The following is a 17,346-nucleotide window of genomic DNA, read 5'->3' as shown; positions in this document are numbered from 1 at the left end:
TTATACTTTGTGCAACCGTAACAGCTTAATGTCAAATCGGTTTTCGCTAAAAATCTTCATTCTTAGCTTTCAAATGTCATTCACATTTATCTATTCAAAGTGAAGATGAAATGGCAAAGAGGGCCAACAATTTGGGTTTGAGTTTGAGTGAATGAGCTCTGACAGATACTTTACTTTGTCTTTGTGATCCACAGAAAAAAAAAGTCATATGGGTTATTAAATGTTATTAAGTGAGTGAATCAGATTTTTGGGTGAACTATCCCTTTAACTGCCCTCCTACATCATTCACCCAAAAAAAAAAAAAGTTCTATTGCTACAAACCGTGATGAATTTGCTCTCTAATAGAGTTGTGCAGGTTGTATTTTGACTGTGCCATTAGTCACCCAGTGATCTTCGCCAGCACAGCAGGGATGCACGCAAGAATTATGAACCGAAAGCTGCGAATTTAAAACTGTGGCCTTTTTTTGTGTGGAATCCAAACAAGTGTTTCCAAAAGCCTTTTAAAAGCATCTGAAAGCCGATTTTAGTGGTGTGCTTTATTACAAGGCCAAACGTGTTAGAGTAATCAGGACATATCTGTTTTCTCGGCACACAGGCGGAGAGTGGGCCCCTTGCGCGGTCAGTCACACACATACACACTGGCAGGCCGCCGGTTAGTGGCGGTGAGGTCGTTGTCACTATGACGACCTGGTGACAAGCTGTCTGTTCCACTCTTAAACAACCAGACCTGCAGTGAAAGGCACAGCCTATAGTTAGTGTCACTCACAGCTTTCAAAAGCACAGGCGAGCTAATGTCCATAATGCTGAAAGCCCGATTATGTGTGTGTGTGGATATAGGAAGGGCCAGGGAACGGGATGGAGATTTGTTTAGAAATTCTGATAATTGAGGGACAGGTTCTTTATGTATAGCTTTCTCTCTCTCACGCTCCCTCTTTCGTTCTTTCTATTATCAGGCCTTTTCTGTAAGCACACTGTACAACCAGGCCACAGCGGACCCAGGAGAATACAAACAAATAGAAAAGGTTGTTTGATTTGGTAGGCTACAAATTCTAACTGTGCACAGAGAAGCACACACTTGGATTCATATTATATGAGGAGAAACAGTTGTATTGTTTTCAAAAATGGCAAATTATACAGTTACTGTACTTAAAGGTTAGTTTCTTCTTATTGCTCTCTGTATGTACACTCAAACATACACAGTACATACACATCACGGGCGTTTTCTCTGAGGAGGCAAGGGAGGCAGTGCCTCCTCAAAATATTGGATGAGAAAAAAAATTTGCAGTACAAAAATAAACCGATGCTAATATTTCAAAATATAAGTGTTGTTTTTCATTCATTAGAAAAATCAGTTGTTTTTCTAAAGAAACATTGTCCAACAGCGACACAAGTAGGTAAAAGTTACAACGGGAGTCCGTGTCTTTCTCGCCTCCCCTGAGCCCACTGAGTTTTAACAGACCCCCGAAAGCATGCAGTGAGCTTGGTGGGGGGTAACTGAGAATGAATGGGGGAAAGTCATGTGAGAGGAGGCAATGCCTCTATCATGATATGATTGGATATGACTGGTTATGTTCAGCTGTGAAAACGCACAATTTTGAAAACAGGTTTCAAAGTGCAAGTTTTTGAAAATGCCACCATTATCATTTCCATCTAAACAATACGGGAATCTTTGAAAACGGTGACGTCATGTGCGTGTGTAGAATGCGTTAGGTATGTAGATATGCGCAGTACGTGTCGATTTTACTTTCCTACAGCTAATGTTTACTAACAAGGTAACAGCGCCAACTACTGGCCTGGCAAATGTAATACAGCGTTTTTGGCAGTTTTCGCGGATGTGTAAACGCAAATAGTTTTGAAAACACTCTCGTGTATACGTGAAATTTTTTTTTTTTAAATTCTGTTTTTGACTACATTATTGTCTTGTAAACGTAGCCTTAGATATAACCATTTTATTTGAAAATCGGATTTAAAATGGCTTGAGAATTGCCTGAAAACATGATCTGTGAGAGTTTTTAATGTGGGGGACCAATTTTTACCAAGCTTTAATGAAAGATGATCCGGAAAATTCAAAAATATTTAAAAGTTAACTATTAAAAAGAATATGCCAAACATGAGTTTACATCAGGGACAGGCAACGCCGGTCCTGGAGTGCCGCTGTCGTGCAGATTTTAGCTCCAACCCTAATCAAACACACTTGAACAAGCTAATCGAGGTCTTTAGAATTACCAGGGCTAAAGGCAGGTGAGATTTTTTTCAGGGCTAAAGCTAAACTCTGCAGAATATCAGCACCAACGTTGCCTATCCCTATTGCCTATGCAGGACCAACATTGCCTATCCCTGTTTTAAATTGTTATTGCCATGAGTTATTATTTTGGAAAAATGCAAAATTATTATAAACACTAACTTGATGAGATTCATACTTGGTTTTAATAAGTGGAATATTGATGACATTGTTAATATAAAAATATCCACCTTTTCTGAATGTGGAAGTCTTGCCGGGCTGGAGCAATGCTTTACATTTCTGGTCTCTGGTGTTTCCAGTCAAATTAACATATTTTCTGAGCCGATAATATGATGTTAAACCTGCACACATTTTTATAGTTAGTTACACTGAAAAGGCTTCAGTTCAGTCAATCTTCTATTTCTATGGAGACCGGAACACGAAAACAGAAGTTAGAATCCTTCATGGTGCCGCTCATTGGTTACTCAGGAAAGAGGTGGATAAAATAGATTTTTTTTCTTCTTCTGATAGTGTAAGTTATTTTTAACCATGTTTAACCTGGGACATTACATTTATGTATGTACGCTTGTATGTACATCTACATATATTTATCTATATCTATATATATGCACACACAGAAGGAAAGAGATTTATTTTTGTCAACTAGAGCTCTGTTCTGTGCCCATGGGGGCTTTCTGTTCTTCCATAATGGCAGGTCTGCACCTGTCTCCCTGTCCACCACCCCGTGTTCACGGGCACCCAGGTCAGCTAAATATAGTCCCTCCGTCCCCCTCAACCCACTGCAACCCTGATCTCCCGTAGGCAGAGCGCCGTGGATAGAATTACACACACATACACTACGAGATACTATGCCACTATACTGGAAAGAAATACCAGACTGCTGTGCTGGTAAAAGTTGGTGTGCGACATGCTGTTTGTTGTTTATAAATGAACTCGTTCACAGTCAGTTCAAGCGTGGAGGGGTGGAACGGTTTGAAATTAGGCTTTTGATTGAGACTTTTGGCAGTAATCTGCACAAGATCAATAACGAGGGAAGTTGACTGATAGAAAATCTCATATGTTGGTGAAATGGACCGTGCGGTCGAGTCATCACTGTGGAGACGGCGTTTCTAGATAATAAAAGATTCCATAGAGTGATTATGGAAATGTCACAGAATTCCTCTCCGCCAGTTCCACCTCTCGTTACGCGGCAGCGATCAAAGTCTAGTTGGGTGATGGATGATCGTTATTACCGGTGGAAATAATAATGAGATCGGTCGACAGTGTCAGACATTTCACTCTCGGAGTGTTGGGTCAGGTGAATCGTGATGACAAACATCCATCACGAATGCAATGAATTCACAGACGCAGAGCTGCGTCACGTCTGCGCCGCCTCGTTTCACAGGTTACAGTGTGTGTGTGTGTCTGTCTGCACTATCGACGCTGATACAAAACATAATAATACGAATACTTTCTATGGCACTGCAGCTTTCATACAGCTGAACTCCCGCCCCCCCACCCCACAAACCTACCCCCTCCCAGCTGTTGCCGTGGAAACTACTTGCAGAGCAGGAGAGAACTGTTCTATTACTGTTAGGGGGGACAATCTTCCTTCAGCAGATAAAACAATAAAACATGACCTAGCAGAGAGAGAGGGAGATAGTGAGACAGGAAGACAGAAAGTGCACTGTAAGGCCACTTACGCATTACAGTCCATGTTACGTCAGATATCGCTGCAAATGGGGATGGTGCGTCACAAGGATGTAGACGTAAGGGTGTGTAAAAATTACAGTTGTAACCAAGAGTTGAGAAAATACTTCTTTCTGCAATAATCAATGATCCAGAGACTAATGACAATTTGAGATAGAACTGTGCAGTTGCACTTTTTCGTCAGTCCAGTTTGGTGTATTACTACTTGAATATCAAACAGACATATGAAAATTTTCAGAAAATTTTGTTCTAGAGAATTAAAGAGCTGGGGGGTGAAAACTTTGTGAATTTGAAGATCAGGGTAAATTTTACTTATTTTTTCTTTTGGGAAACATGTAAACATCTTCTGTAGCCTCTGAAGGGCAGTACTAAATGAAAAATATGATATTTAGGCAAAATAAGAAAAATCTCCATTCTGTTCAAAAGTTTTCACCCCCAGCTCTTAATGGATGGTTTTTCCTTCTGGAGCATCAGTGAGCGTTTGAACCTTCTGTAACAGTTGCATAGAGTCCCTCAGCTGTCCTCAGTGTGAAAAGATGGATCTCAAAAACATACAGCCATTGTTGGAAAGGGTTCAAATACACAAAAATGCTGAAAAACCAAATAATTTGTGGGACCTGAAGGATTTTTCTGAAGAACAGCAGGCAGTTTAACTGTTCAGGACAAACAAGGGATTTATGAACAACTATCACAAAACAAACAAAAAAAAAAAAAAAAAAAAAACAGCTGTGGATCATTCAGGTAACAACACAGTATTAAGAATCAAGGGGATGTAAACTTTTGAACTGGGTAATTTTTTATAAATTCAACTATTATTTTCTCTTGTTGACTATATGTAAACATCTTTTATGTGAAATATCTTATTCAGGTCAGTACTAAACGAAAAAAATAACATGATCCCTTTTATTTTGGTAAACTATCATTTTTAATGATTCTGAAAGGGGATGTAAACTTTTGACCTCAAGTGTATGCTCATGGCTGCATGAGTTTATTTGATAAAAAAAAATACATTAAAACAGATCTATTGTGAAAAATTATTTAAAAAAAATACAGTAAAAACAAAAATATTGTGAAATATTATTAAAATTTCTATTTTAAAATATTTTAAAATGTATTCAGTGCAGCTTCAAAGGGCTCTACATGATTCCAGCCGAGGAATAAAGGTCTTATCTAGCGAAACAACATCATTTTTTAAAGAAAAATAAAATTTTATATCACTAGCTCTGCGTCTACAACTTCACGCATTATGTAGTCACGTTGGAAAGGTCACTCGTGATATAGGCGGAAGTACTGACCCAGTGCTTACAAAAGTGAACATGTAAACAAAGTCAAATGCCTTTTATTAAAAAAAAAAAATGACAATGTCAGATGATTTTGAAGTTGGGCAATTTTGAACCCTATTTTAACTTTTTTTTTTTTTAACCAAAGTACACAGATGAAGGAGGAACTAACCAATAACCTTTCCTATGATTTCTTAATATGGTTACTTGATAGAAGCTCATTGTAGAACTAGTGCAAGACGAAGCTGTGATTACAAATTTTAATTTTAAGAAAATGATCGATTGTTTCACTAGGCAAGACCCTTATTTCTCTGCTGGGATCATGCAGAGCTCTTTGAAGCTGCACTTTGGACCTTCAACCCAGTGGTCCCCACTGAAGTCCACTATATGGAGAAAAATCCTGGAATGTTTTCCTCAAATACCTTAATTTCTTTTCCACTGAAGAAAAAAAGACATGAACATACTGGATGACATGGGGGTGAGTAAACTATCAGGAAATTTTAATTCAGGGGTGAACTAATCCTTTAATAAAAAAGTTCAAAAGAACTGTAGCTTTTGACCAATTTCATGCATAACTGCTGAATAACAATATCAGTTTCTTTCAAAAAAAAAGAAGAAAATCTAACTGACCCCAAACTTTTGAATGATAATGTACATGAAAGTACTTAAAATCACTTGTCACTATATCATGTCACGCTTAGTTAGGACAGCGTAAAAATCTTTTCACATGGTGAAAGAAACAGACTAAGTTAGAATGACTTTGCTATTAGTTACCACCATGTCTGTACCCAGTTATGACAGCGACGATCACAACCAAGCCCCTGCTGACAGCCTGAGGCTGAGAGACCGGCACCTCCACCAGTGCTGGCGGAGCATTTTTACAGACATAATTCTCTCCCCTCCTCCACCTACTCCTCCTCCTTTCACTCCATCTTTCACAGCCATCCCCCTGCTGACATCAGTATTGGATTTATCAGCTCACTCCTCTCATCCCTGAGCCAAGATCATCCATCTGCCCTTATCATCCTTCCCAGCATTCCTTAGTTCTCTTTTCCGTTATTCCCAAAGAGCACAAGACACAGTAGGTGTTCAAGACATACAGTACCAAGATATCCATGAAGATGAGCAGTGACAGGGCCAGAAATCTTCATGTGATTGGATCAGTAGATTATTATAATTTAAAATAACTGTTCTATTTTAATATATTTTAAAGTGTAATTTATTCCCGTGATGGCAAAACTGAATTTTCAGCATCATTACTCCAGTGTCACGATTGTTCAGAAATCATTCTAAGATGCTGATTTGGTGCTCAGCTATTAATAACTTTCACATTGATAACTTTGACGACGTTATATAATATAATAACCAAAAGGCTGATATTTAAAATACAAAAAGGCAGTTCCTTTGTTATTGCTTATGTTTTGTTTGCTATTTCCAAACCTTTAATATATTCTGATACGGGGTAATCAACCTGGGCGGACCGGTGCCACCCGGGCCCTTATGTGGCCTCACCCCTGGAGGAGAAGAGAGGAAGAGGGTCAAGCAGGCAGACAGACAGGTCTGGAGGGCTGGATTAGAGCCTAGGGAACAGTGAAGATGAAAGCAGAAAGGATCAAATGTTAATCAATATGCAGCACATGCTTTCTGAAGGTTCTTTAGTGTCGCCCTTTTGCATATGTGTCGGGCGCCACATTCGGATAATCCGTTTTGTTTCCTGCATTTGTGTGTAATGGGAAACCGGGAGAATAGTACAGATAAAGCAGTCTCTGATGTCTGAATTAGACAGTTTTTCAAAGCTTGTGTAAAGCTGTGTGTTTTCAGCGAATTTGCTGAAATGTGTACGTGAGGGTTTATTTAACTCTAGTTTAGAGACGAATTTGTCCCCAAAGCTCGCTACAGTACATGTGACAACGCTTCACATCCTGGGATGGCCTTGTTTGGAAAAATGATTAATAAATAAAGTAAATTGAAAACGAATATGAGCAGAGACTAAAATATTCCATTTTTTATCCTCGCTTTCCTCAATGACAATGATTCTCATGTGTTCTGCCATCAAGCCGATGCTTAAATCATTATGATGATGTTCAATGCAGATACACAGGATACTGATGACACTGTCTGAACAAACAGATTTGATTTCATCACTTCCAAAATAAGTATGGAATGTTTATCTATAGAACATATATAAAAAATAAATCTGCTGCATGTTTTACTGCTGTTTATTGCTGCATAAACAAAGCCTAAGTAAATGTAGGTGTTTTAGAAGGGAATTGAGAGCACAGGAAATAATAAAGATAAAACACACACTGAGGTCATAGTTGGGAAATGATATACAGAGAAAGGAAACAAGAGGAAAGAAGAGTATAATGAGCCTAATTTGAGAGAATAGATAAAGAGAACTGAGACGGGGCATTGCTGACACTCAGGTCGCTTTTGTATCTGGAGGATCTGTCCTTTTTTTAACATCTTCTCCATTAGCTTCATTTAGAATGTTCTTATGTATGTGTGTGTGTGCAGTGGTGGAGCCATTTCATAATGTGAATACAAGTGCAATCCATCCAGAAACTGGATAAAGCCTGCGTCAAAAAGGAAATTAATGAAAAATGGACTGAAATTGTTCATGCCATATTTAATTAAGTTAAAGCTACTTTATTTCCAAATAACGTCATTTAATAATGTCACTACTAAGGACACGCCAATATTAAAATTCTGGCCATTACAATAAGCCAACAATTGGTCATATTATGGCTAAAATTTTATAAATAGCTGATATTAAAAAGTCATAAAATTTGAATGAATAAACGAAAGAAATAGTTTAGAGATATATTATGGAATTCATATTGCATGATGTATGAAGTCTACAACAGTTCTTGGCTTTTACATTGTTATTAAATGAGTGTTTTTAAAAATTAGTTTTAAGTGAACACTAGATGACATTAAAGGTAAATTCAAAGTGATAGTTCGCCCAAAAATGAAAATGAAAAAATGAAAAATGAATGAATGAATAGGGGGAGTTATATTAAAAAAAAAAAAATGTCCTGGCTCTTCCAGGCTTTACAATGGCAGTGAAAGAGGTTTAAGATTTTGAAGTCCAAAAAGTGCATCCACCCATCATAAAAAGTACTCCATATGACTCCGGCGGGTCATGCCTTCTGAAGTGAATTGATGGGCTTGAGTAAGAAAAATACCCATATTTAAAACTTTATAAACTATAATCTCTAGCTTCTGCTAACTGTTGTATGCACAGTCATGAGAGAGTGGCATTCCAACAAATGACGTAGGACGCAGACGTAGCATAAGCTCCAATTAGAACATGCTAGTCTCATAAGAACCCATTTTTGTTTACTGCAAAGGAAAACCAGTCTCCTCTTGGCTTGTCGGAAAGGATGTTGGAAATCCTCCAACATTTTCTTTACAAATCCTCGTTTTATACTTCTGATTCGTGATCACTGTTTTGTTTTGCCCTCTCCCCAGTGCTTCCACATTAGTCACTTCTACATTCGTCATCGCTAGGGTTGGATATCGAGAACCGGTTCCTTGTTTTCAAGAACCGGGTATTCAAGCATTACCCAACTTCAAAATCGTCCTACATTGCTGTAGAAGTACCGACCCAGTGTTTACAAAGTGAATATGCAAAGATCATCAAATGACCTTTACAAAAAAAAAAAAAAAAAAAAAAAAAAAAAAAAGTGAAACAGCGATGTAGGATTATTTTGAAATTGACTGAAATGGGAGTTTTTTGACATACCCTAACTGTATTGACCCGGATTACACAGACATTTGAGGTATAAATTGTCAATTTGTTTCGAAAATGACCAATCATTTGGCTAGATAAGACCCTTCTTACTGGCTGGGATCATTTAGAGCTCTTTGAAGCTGTATTTAAACTGCATTTTGAAACTTCAAACTCGGAGGCACCATTGAAGTCCACTATATGAAAAAATTAAAATGTTTTCCTCAAGAAACATAATTTCTTTACGACTGAAGAAAGAAACACAAACATCTTAGATGACAAAGGGGTGAGTAAATTATCTGTAAATTTTTGTTTTGGAAGTGGACTAATCTTTTAATCAAAGATCAAAAGAAAATCATTCACTGATCTTGACTGAATATCTTTCTTAACTTTAATAAGAATTAATCTATATATTGTTTATGAAAAGAAAACAGTGTTTTTAAATTTCTGATTTCAGTTTCTTTACCTGAAATTTGTTCAGTTTTATACTATTTATTTTTATACTACTTTTTTTTTTATACTATTGCTAATTGATTTGTTTGTCCTTTTTTTATTACTCACTGTTTACTTGTCTTTAACAATTTAATGTTTTAAATGTATTAGTCTAGTTGTTTTTGCTTTAGTATTTTTTTGTTAAAATCATAGACTAGATTTCCTAAGTGTAAAAGGCCTAACGCCTCATTAACGGTTCTCATTTACTTTGAATGGAGTGACGTCAAGCATTGCCAAACTGAATTATGGGTCAGTTGCGTCGCGTCACTGGGGTTGTTAGCGACAGAAATTAAAGAAAAAAATTAAACTTTTCAAGCGCCAACGCAGGAGTCAACGCAGGCGTCATCCAATCAGATCGTCTTATGCAAATATACTACTGCAGACTCTAGTCAATCCCGTTCAGTGCAGATGCTGGCCAATCAGCGCGAAGCTTCAGACACGCCCTGCATGAAGCGTTAACGCTGACGTCCCATGTGAATAGGGCGTAAGTGTTCTGTAAGCTGCTTGCTCATGTTATCAGCTGCAATAACAACAGAACACTCTGAAAAAAATATACACAATATGGAATATACACAATACCCAAACCTAGTCATTGCGTTCGCTCACGACCTAAATCACGCACTGGAATGCTACTCTCTCATGAACGCACACAAAACAGTTAGCGGAAGCTAGACATCATGGTTCATAAAGTTTTAAATATGGATTTTCTAATCTATTTGCTTCAGAAGGCATTTATTAACCCCCAGGAGTCGTGTGGAGTACTTTATGATTGATGGATGCACTTTTATTGGACTGCAAAATCCACATTCACTGCCATTCTAAGGCTCAGTAATGCTTGGAAGAGCCAGGTTATTTTTTAAATACAACTCTGATTGTATTCACCTGAAAGAAACGTCATATAAACCTAGAATGGCTTGAGGGTGAGTAAATCATGGGGTAATTTAAATTTTTGGGTAAACTTTCCCTTTAAAACTAGGGGGAAATGAGCATGCATAAATAAATCCAGTATCATCTGATGATGAACTAAAAAAAAAAAAATTAAAATAAATTAAGATTGGCCGATAACTGATATGGCACACGCTGAACCTGAACAACACACTCTAGAAACCATATGTTCCAAGCATCAACTGACTGTGCTCACTGAGAGCAGATAAACAGAAAAGGTTCATGCTGGCAGTTTGGCTTCCTGTGCTTGTACGTTTGAACCAGATCTCTAAATCTGATCTCTGGATGTAAGTGTAAGTGAAGCTTCAGTGCTGCTTCTAACTCTTCCTACACCCTAGAAACTGACACGTACACAGACACATCAGATTCCCCAGGCACAGCCTTGGCTCTCACCATCTCCACCAGCCTGTCTTTCCCCACCCCGTTGATCACATCCACCACCCTGGAGAAACACGGAGGTTTCAACCTCACACCGAGTTGGACTGAATCGACTCTCCTCTGAGGCCCGTCACAGATTTTAAGCAATCTTATACCACCAAAGGGGGACACAAACTCACACAGACACACAACCCCATCATCACACACTCCACAGGAATCCACAGTATCTCAGTAGCGAGCATAAAGTTCTACCAGAATAAAACACGCACATCCACCTCTAGGCAAGAATGATAAACGGGCAGTATGGAAGAGGGCATGAACTGAATACAAATGACCGTTTGTGTCCAGTAAACCTCCTCGCTCTGTCTCTGCATCATTCTCCATTGCTCTGATTGAATCACCGCAAGTAGCTACATGCACTAACATTTCCTTTTCCAATTCTTCACTTAAAAGAACAGCTAAACTTTAGCTCTCAGTTTGTTACAGGAGACACATTTGTACTTGTCACCGGCAAGTTCTTGGCAGCAGCTTTATCAAGGAACAGCCTTGTTGAGAGTGTTTTAGTGGCTTTTAATGCCACAAAACAAGACTATATCGAAGGTGCCTGTGATTCAGTAAACCAAGAGTGGATCAATACTCTAATTAAGGGACATTAAAGGTTCGGAAACAACAGGAAAGCAATTTAAAGCAGTTGGAGAGTTTTTATTCTTTAATCAAAGGTAGAGAAAATGCACTGATGGCCATACAATTCTGTTTAGTCTATGAAAACCACATCATTCTTGTCAGGTGATAGCAAACAGATTGATTATAAACTGATAAAATGCATTAAAAAAAAAGTGTCATAAAAAGCATCAAAAGAACTTTTAATATAAAGCATGACTTAGCAGATTTATCAATTTTATACATACAATAAAAATGAACTGCAGTTGGTTACCCTACATGTCAGTCAAAAAAAAAAATAATAATAATAATAATAATTACAGTTGATTTCGAAATCAGTTAAGGACTAACCTGCCTCACAGTCAATTTTATTGGTCAAATTTAAGCTGTCAAGACATTCAGATGTAATGGAGTCAGAAAAATCATGGATTCATTGCCTACAATCACCACTGCACCTACTGTAAAGTATGAAAAAAAGCTACAGAAACTAGAGTAGAAAAGCAAAAGGGAATCTAAGACTGATTAATTTCACAGTAGCCATTCCTCAAAAAAACAAAAAAAACAAACCTCAAACCACAGACCACAGTAAAGAATTACCACAGCCGTCTGTTTCTCTCGCTCCGTGCGTTGTTGTAATGGAGTGTGGTGAAGAAACCATGAGGTCAGAATCATCATGCAGAAGATCAAAGTTTTCTCTGAATACTCATTGCCTGGGGCCCTGCCAGTTAACCAGAGCTCTCTTTCTCTCGCCCCCTCGTTCCTACTTTCAGGTCATCTTAGAGATTGAATAAAAAAAGAGCCTCTAGCATAAGAATCACCCCATTCCCTTTCATCTCTCTAAAGTATTGACTAGGGATGGGTCAGGACGGTCAACTAGTCGGATAGTTGGTCAACAAATGATAAGTCGACTAGTGAGATTTCTTTGATCATTTCTTGAAAAAAAGAGGAATTTAGAGGGTTTTTTTTCAGAGATGGTTTTTAGTGTGCTGTGTTATAGCACGCTACCAGTCAACAACTAACACTAAGTTGCATACTTAAAGAATAAGCTCGCTTCCAGAATAAAGTTGATTTACTCACCCCCATGTCATCCAAGATGTTAAATTAAGATTTTTGAGGAAAACATTCCAGGATTTTTTTTCCATATACACTCTTAAACGGGTCATTGAATGCTGATATGAGTCTTTAGGGTCTTAATGGGAAGTCTATAACATACTTTGGTTAAAATTTCTCAGTGGTAGTGTAAAAAAAAAAACACCCTTTTACCTTGTCAAAATCAGCCCTGTTCAGAGCAAGCCATTCTACTGCATGTTCTTTTGAATGCTAATGAGCTCTGCTTACCCCACCTCTCTCTTCTGTAGGGTGAGGAGTCTGTTTACTTTAGCCGGATTTAACGTTTAGCCGTGAAACTTGCTAACCAGCACATTATTAAGAAAGGCGATTTGCAAAGATGCATAAAAACCCTTATACTCACTTCTGCTGTAGGTGAAGCTGCATCATGAATGATTCGGGTGAACAGACATAGAAACAATGGCAGTCAGAATTGAACTGTTCACAGCTCAGTCAGGGCAGGTCTAAGGTAAGACAGTCATGTCAATCAACTGTTGTGGGAGCAGCCTTTATCAGTGTGACATCACCCCGACAAGAAGCTGAGAATGGCTTAATTTGAAAAAGGGGATATTTCTAATAGATTACAAAAAATACCACTGGGTCATTATAGGGTGGTTGTGTACACACGCTGCCAACACACATTTATGTTCAAACAACATGTAAAAGTGAGTTTTGCATCCGATGACCCCTTTAAAAACAAAGGTGCTTAAAAGGTTCGTAAAAGGCCATAGAAGAACCATTTTTGGTTCCACAAAGAACTATTCAGTCAAAGGTTCTTTAAAGAACCATCTCTTTCTTATCTGAAGAACCTTCTTTCGCCACAAAGAACCTTTTGTGAAACAGAAAGGTTCCTCAGATGTTAAAGGTTCTTTATGGCATTTTCTACGGCATCGTGGAGCACCTTTTTTTGTGTAGTGGACTTCAATGGAGATCAACGGGTTGAAGGTCCAAACTGCAGTTTCAAAAGCCTCTACACAATCCCATGCTAAGGAATAAGGGTCTTGTCTAGTGAAACAATCGGTCATTTTCTATTTTTTTAAAAAAAAATCTTTTTAAACAGTTGCTCATCTTGAACTATGTCTGCGATGGAATAATTTTGGAAAGGTCATCCACGGTTAGTTCTTTGTCCGACATCGTTGATTTTACCTTTTTTTGTAAAGGCTGTTTGGCTTTCTTTGCATGTTCACTTTGTAAACACTGGGTTGGTATTTCCGCCTACGTTACACGTTATGTTTTTTTTTTTAAAGACAAAAACCCTTATTCCCCGGCTGGGATCGTGTAGAGCCCTTTGAAGCTGCATTAAAACTGCAATTTGGAGCTTCAACTCATTGATCCCATTAACATCCACTTTATGGAGAAAAATCCTGGAAGTTTTCCTCAAAAATGTTAATTTCTTTTCGACTGAAGAAGGAAAGACATGAACATCGAATGCAATGGCGGTGAATAAACAACCAGGAAATTTTAATTCTGGTGTAAACTACTCTTAAGACCAACTAGTCAACTAGTCATTCAGACAAGTGGATCTACAAGTCAATTTTAAGAATATGTAGTTTTGCACGTCCCAAATGTCAACACAGTATCACAAAATGTCACTCACTCACTGTTATTCATTCTTCTGCACGCTCTCTACTTTCTGTCTCTACATTCTTACTCTCTGGCAAATGTGACAGCTTTTCTGTGCAAAAGTGCTAACATAAATGATAAATACTCAGAGCCTGTCATGAAGAGGTGAGATCATTTCTCAAAGTCTAAACCAACATTCCTCATGCCCTTAAGATAATATCAGCATTAAACTTCTGCACGGATGTGTGAAGATGTGTTTTGATCCGCTTGAAAGAGTGACACTCACATTTTTAAAAACAGCGAGGCACTTCGAAACACATCCCGAATGTTTTTAACGTAGAAATGCAGCTCAAACATCTGCGCTGTGCCAAAATGTTCCTGTGTGGGATTTTACACAGCCAGCAGGAGCTGAAGGTGTGACTAGCAATAAAGCAAATGGAAAGGACAAAGTGTGTCTGTTCTGAACATCACACACTCAGTCACATTAAAATGAACCTGGACAGCTAGTTATCTTTTCCTGGGGAGCAGCTTTAAAAGTAATCTCTTTCTCGCTCTCGTCGCCTCTCTGATCCTTAAAGTGGCCAAAAGCAGGAACAAGGCTTTTTTTTTTTATGTATCCTAATGCATTTTTCAATTGTTCGGCCATTTAAATGCTAATGCTCCCATTCAGAGCAGTCTACATTGAATTTCCTTAAAGACGTTGCCAGTTATCAAGTGGCAGGAGGAGGAAATTTGCGCTTGGTGGTCCGTGACCCCTGTCTTTTATCTGAAGAGAAGAAAGCTGACACCTTATGGTCTTCACCCTCTGAAATCGTCCATCTCTCTGATGATGAGGCATGAGCGCAAAGGTGGATCAGCAGTATAAACATGACCTCCGACCTTGTTTATGTTATCTGGGCCTAACGAGGAGACCACCAGGCCACTCTAGAGACCACTCAGGACCACCAGGGATAACAACCGTGTGATTGAGAGACACCAAACTGCAGACTAGAAAAACACTTTTCAAAAGCTCTGACTGTTTAAATCATTACTAAAGTTCAAAAATACTTGTTTCGTTCATTCTTTATACTAGATGTCTACATCAGGGATTTTTAATTTTTTTTTTACTGCCAAGAACCCATAAATATAATAATCCAATTGTGAGGGCCCCATAACTTAAATATAAAGGCAGCTATACATTTTCATGTATAAAGACCCATTTATACTCTGTGGGAAAATGTGTAATATCATAAAGACACTGTGTTATTTGCAAAAAAAAAAGAAATTGGCTTTTTGTTACTGTACTAAAGCGAGAGCAAAATGATTTAAAATACTGGCTTTGTAAGTTCATATCCTTTTCTACCCAGTATTAGAGTGATGCATAATTTTCAAATGTTCTTTTAAAGCTCTTTTCACAATAAACACTGTTGTATACAAAGACTATAGAATACCCTTAAGGGGATTTTGGTTGTATAGCATTTTTATGGTTAAAGAACAGTTCACCCAAAAATTGTGTCATTAATCACCCTCATGTTGTTTTGATGAAATCCAAGAGCTTTCTCTGCATAGACAGCAGTGAAACTGACACGTTTAAGGCCTAGAAAGGTAGTAAGGACATTGTTAAAATAGTCCATGTAACATCTGTGGTTCAACCTTAATTTTATGAAGGTACCAGAATTCTTTTGTGCACAAAGAAAACAAAAATAAGAAGAAAACCACCGCTGTCACATGGATTATTTTAACAATGTCCTTACTACCTTTCTGGACCTTGACTTTGATAGCTGCTTTGCTGTCTATTCAGGATCAGAAAGCTCTCGGATTTTACCAAAAAATATCTTAATTTTTTTTCCTGAAGATGAACAAAGGTCTTACAGGTTTGGAACGACATAAGGATGAGTAATGACAGAATTTCATTTTTGAATAAACTATAAAATGTATATATTTATATTTCTCAAACTGTTCCTTCGAACAGTCCTGCAACCCCTCTGAGGCTTCCTTGAGTCCTGAATTAGGGATGTTTATTTCGGTTCTGTTTCTTAACTGACAGCCAGCGCTCGTTAACAAATTATTAACTGACAAGATTATTTTAAATTAGAATATAATTATTTTAGAAAGGATAAGTGTCTGTGACCCATTAAAAATACCAAAATGTTTTCCAGGGACTAATTTTATATGTGCAAAAAGCAGAAAACAACAAAACATGAGGATTCACTTGGACACATTACATTACTCACCTGTAGCGCATTTGCGAGAAGAGAAAAACATAATAAAGTTAGGCTATATATAATGAATGAAGAGGCCTACACGATAAATATTTTAACTTGATTAACAAAACGAAAGAAAAGAATTCTGCAACAAGTAGCTAGTATGCAAAGTTCTGATTCATTTTTGTGCTGTGTGAACGGAAGACGGCTAAAAGTAGTATCCTATTTTTCTTTATTTTACAAAAGCACAAAGATTTGTTTTTATTGTGAATGTACACAAATAAAAGAAAACTGTTTACAGTTTTTATTATCTGAATGACTAGGAGTCGTCGTTTCCACTGTTAGAAGGAAGAAGAAAAAAAAAATTAAGTGATTGTGCCGGCGCCACATTCATTTTGGCTTGCTTTTTATATAGCCTAGCTTTTCATATTTTTCATTCTTGTTCTTTTCTGAATACTGTTAAATTGAAAGGATTTTTTTGTGGAGTGAAGGGATCTAATATGGCCTAGCCTATGTTTATAGTGCTTGTAAACATTTCATGTCAGCATCAGGTCTATTTCTGAATATAATAATAAAATGCGACTTTATAGGCCTCCGCGATTTATCTTTTTTTTTCTCTCAAAATGCAATCTTATTTTATTTTAACCTTCCAGAAAACGTTTTAAAATATTTTAATAAATTGCTGAAATTTTTTTTTAAACCATTTAACTGACTGCATTAATCAGTCAAATTCTTTGTCGGTTAACCGGTTAAAATAAGCATCCCTATCCTGGATGCCAGTTTGAAAAGCTCTGTTATTTCCTGAAAATTAATCCACATTTAATTTAGTTTATTAACTGACTGTTTGACTTATTCAAAAAAAGCACATTCTGAAAGCTTTCTGAACATTTTCTGAAGATTAAAACATGTCTATGACTTTGTCTTTAGGAATTTGATTGACCAATTGAATAGCTTTGATAGCTTTGTCAAAACCAACATGTAAAATTAAAGCAGTCGGCTTTATTCATGAAACATGAGCAGAACAAATTTGTACCGAAAATAGTTCATAAATCCATTTATACGTAAATCGTCATG

The 17,346-nt window shown here is 37.4% G+C and overlaps 1 protein-coding gene across 7 annotated transcripts in view; it reads right to left on the bottom strand.

Annotated features, from left to right (window-relative positions):
- The window catches only part of sema6bb (sema domain, transmembrane domain (TM), and cytoplasmic domain, (semaphorin) 6Bb), a 159,060-nt gene that overhangs the window by 109,252 nt on the left and 32,462 nt on the right, over positions 1-17,346 (bottom strand). For 2 of the 7 annotated variants that reach the window (XM_051117242.1, XM_051117244.1), the window contains one exon: positions 6,652-6,791. The exons of 4 other annotated variants lie outside the window; for them this stretch is intronic. The gene's annotated coding sequence lies outside the window, so the exon portion shown is untranslated. The remainder of the gene's footprint in view (positions 1-6,651; positions 6,792-17,346) is intronic. One more of the 7 variants, XM_051117243.1, reaches the window with a different exon arrangement.

Source organism: Labeo rohita, chromosome 8 (genome assembly GCF_022985175.1).
Source record: "Labeo rohita strain BAU-BD-2019 chromosome 8, IGBB_LRoh.1.0, whole genome shotgun sequence".
Lineage (NCBI taxonomy): Eukaryota > Metazoa > Chordata > Actinopteri > Cypriniformes > Cyprinidae > Labeo > Labeo rohita.
This window is presented reverse-complemented; position numbering and strand designations above follow the sequence as displayed.